We start from the raw sequence: 3,636 nt of genomic DNA on the forward strand, positions 1-3,636 counted from the left end.
TTATCATGAAAAATATAACAAAATTATTTTAAAAACTTTTTTCATTTTATAATTTACAGATTTTTTTCTTTCAAATAACAACAAATACCTGTAAAATAATGATTGTTTTTGTATAATAATAAAAAAATTCAGTAAAAATGGTGTAATTTTACAGTCAAATGTCCAAAACTGTAAAAATAGTGATTTATAAAATTAGAAAATTATATTACAAAATTATTTTTGATCGCAATTTTAAAAAAACATTTCTAAAAAAAAAATACAGACTTTTTGAAATGTTATTTTGGACTTTTTCTTTTTCTTTTTTACAGTTAACATACAAATTAATGTTTTTATTTTATTTTATGGTTTTGTTAGTTATCTGTAATTTAACAAATCATGAAAAATCTGATGAAATAATATATAATGATATTTACTTTTTTTCAGTCTGTGATAAAAAGATTTTTTAAAAAAATATAAACAAATATTTTTAAAATAAGGAAACTGTTTGTTTATTTAAATACAGTAAAAAAAAATGTGTAATTTTACAGTCAAATGTTCAAAACTGTAAAAACTGTTACTTATATTGTCATAAAACTATAATAATTTGATAAATAATTATTTTTGTTGCTNGAAAGAAAGAAAGAAAGAAAGAAAGAAAGAAGAGGTTATTGCTTTGCACTCTACAGGTATATTCTCTTAACATAAAAACATAGGGGAAAAAACTGTATTTCTTTGTGGTAAACGTCTAAACAACTTATTCATTTTTATTTATTTATTTATTTATTTGTCAGAATGTAGGACCAGCAGTAAGACCGCTGGGACTCAAAGGTGAAAAGTTCAAAGCCACAGAACTTCATGGAGCCACTTTATTACGTTCTGCGGCTTTTTTAATTCCTCATAAAGTTCAGGAGGAGTTGAAGGAACAGCTGGGCCTTGTGACAGCATCAGACCTGCTCATTAGATGCCATTACAGTGTGTCTCAGCAGCAGCAGCAGCAGCAGCAGCAGCAGCAGCAGAGCTTCTTCCCCTGTGATTCATTACCTCAGTGACAGAGCCACACGGAGGCCAGAATCCACTCAGGTTACCGACCGCAGCAGAAACACTGCGAGCTTGGACGCTTCTGTGCTGGTGTGGTGTTACTGCAGATCCTCCTGTCTGTGACTCATTCATCCACATCAGGCCCTGAGATCATCAGATCACATATCACTCACGCAGCATCAGGACGAAGACATCCAAAGACATTCACCGCAAAATAAATACAGATTAATATCAGTGTTGGAAATATCTGTAAAATAAAGGAAACTAACTTTTTAGATAAATCTGCTGTAGCAGTACAGTCAAAGTATCTCACTTTGCATTAACAGTGTTAATTTAGCAAAACAAAACACAGACTAATGAAGCTGTTTTCTTAAACTGTAAAAATCTGGCAGCAAGAATGTGAAAAAAATGGTCGACTACTGTAGTAATCAAAATGTAAAAGGTAATAAATTTAAACTAAATGTGCTAGATTATTTAAAAAATGATAAAGTGAACACTAATTTATATTTTCTTTATTTTGTTTTATTTAATTTCATTTTATTTTATTTTTAATTTATTTTATTTTATTTTACTTTTTAGTTATTTTATTTTATTTTATTTATTTATTTTATTTTTCATTTATTTTGTTTTATTTTACTTTTTAGTTATTTTATTTTATAGATATCTGTGGATGGACAGGCATATATTGTATATTGATAAAATAGTTATTTGAAACAATACAATTATTCTGATTTTAAAAGACAGCAACATCAAAAGAAATTGTGTACTTTATATATATTTTAGATTTTTAGCATATTTAAAAGATGCTTTCTAACGGTGAAAATACATTCATTTCATTAGTTGTTGAATTATGTAACTGGGTAATTAATTGCAATTTTTTGTGAACTGTTTGGCAACGTTTGTGTTACCATTTTACCATTTTTAACAACTCCCTTTGGCCAGTTTTTTTTTTACAGTGTAGGATCAAGAGGCCTGATCAGTCAATCAATATTTATAAATCTGCACAGTATTACATGAAACCTGTAGCTGTTCAACATTATTTCCTCACGTTGTGTAAAATGACTTTTGTTCCGTGTATTGAAGGCAGCAGCTTGAAGCTGTTCTCACTTTGCCTGTCAGCTTCTGTACTTTTCTTTCAGCAGCTTCTCAGCAGACTGACGCTGCATACGAGAGATCAGAGTGTCATGAAGAAAAGACGATCAGGAGGCTCGTCTCAGTCCAGTTATGACATAATAACATTCACGGATGCCATTTCAGAAACACAATAAGTCACCAAGCAGCAACCTTCAATGTCCAGATCATGTCTTTGTCACATCTACACTGTAAAAAAGGATACGTCAATTTATGGAAATGTTCCACTTTATTGTACCAATTTTATTTGTTTTTTTAAATAAACAGTTTATGAATGTATATATTAAAATTATAATTTTATTTTATTTATAATTTAGAATTATAATTATATTAAAATAATAATAAATAACACTTAAAAAAATCTGTAACTGTGATTTTAAAAAAAATACATGCACACTGCTAAAATACCAATGTATCATAATTTCATGAATATTTATTTCTAAATTTTTATTGCATTTTTTAAAAAAGAAAATAATTACATCAGCAAATGAATGACACAAATAATTTAATTTAAATCTAATATTTTCACATTTTAAAAAAATTCTAGATGGAACTGTTGATGTCAGATTTTAATATGTTGTAAATGCATGTGCAAAATTAGAAATAATTAATTTTTTTCTTAAAAAGAAAAAAGAAATGTTGACTTTGTAATTTTGCACAGATTAGTTTGCTAATGAATGACATCTTGTATTATCATAGATAGAATTTTCATAACAAAAATATTGAATGAATGTGTTTTCATTAGTGTATAATATCTAGAAGTATTGGTAGTCTGTCAAAATAAAGTTTTATTATCATATCGATCAATTGATATCATTATATATTGTTGTATATTACCATTACATTGTAATTTTAATGTTTTTCCACATTAAATTATCTTTCATTAAACATTAAAAAGTCAAAAATTTGCAATTTTGTGTATTTTAATTATAGGAAATTGCTGTGTTTTGTGAGATGTTTAAATTTTTTTGTTATGTTACAGTGTGTTTTGGCGCCCCAGCCTCTGAAATAACTTCTTTTTAAACAGCTTTTTTCTTTTGCAGTGCACTTCCAATCAAAACTACGTTATAACACACAGAGTGATGTTTAAATCTGCAGCTTTGGTAAATATTTGCCACAAACTAAAACTCCCAGCAGACCTGAGCTGGCCTTCACCGCCGGCCTGCTTCAGGGTGAGTCATGCTATGCTAATGAAGCCAAGGCTGTGTGAAGGTGAGCGGTGATGAGGTGACAGCGATCGTCCCTCCAACAGGACCTGGCTCGGCCCACAGGAACTTTATGTTGCGTAACATCGCTGCCACAGCTGCTGCAAAGTGACATTTAAATGAGCTGTCAGCCAGAAAGAGGCAGCGAGCGGGAAGGAGGAGGAGAAGAAGGAGAAGGAGGGAGAGAGCAGGAAAAACCCTGTCAGGAGGAGGTGAGTATGGTAAAATACTGGGGGAGTCTGGGGGAGTCTGGGGAGGTCTGGGGCCTGAGTTACAGGAGTGT

At 30.4% G+C, this 3,636-nt stretch overlaps 2 long non-coding RNA genes across 2 annotated transcripts in view; both read left to right on the forward strand.

The window, feature by feature from the left end:
- The window catches only part of LOC103366498 (uncharacterized), a 24,735-nt gene that overhangs the window by 5,413 nt on the left and 15,686 nt on the right, over positions 1-3,636 (forward strand). The gene's annotated exons all lie outside the window — the stretch shown is intronic.
- The window catches only part of LOC103366496 (uncharacterized), a 3,902-nt gene continuing 3,789 nt past the window's right edge, over positions 3,524-3,636 (forward strand). Inside the window, exon 1 of the long non-coding RNA XR_520667.1 lies at positions 3,524-3,565. This is a non-coding gene — a long non-coding RNA (uncharacterized LOC103366496). The remainder of the gene's footprint in view (positions 3,566-3,636) is intronic.

This window comes from Stegastes partitus, unplaced genomic scaffold, assembly GCF_000690725.1.
Source record: "Stegastes partitus isolate 25-593 unplaced genomic scaffold, Stegastes_partitus-1.0.2 Scaffold950, whole genome shotgun sequence".
NCBI classification, from domain to species: Eukaryota; Metazoa; Chordata; class Actinopteri; family Pomacentridae; genus Stegastes; species Stegastes partitus.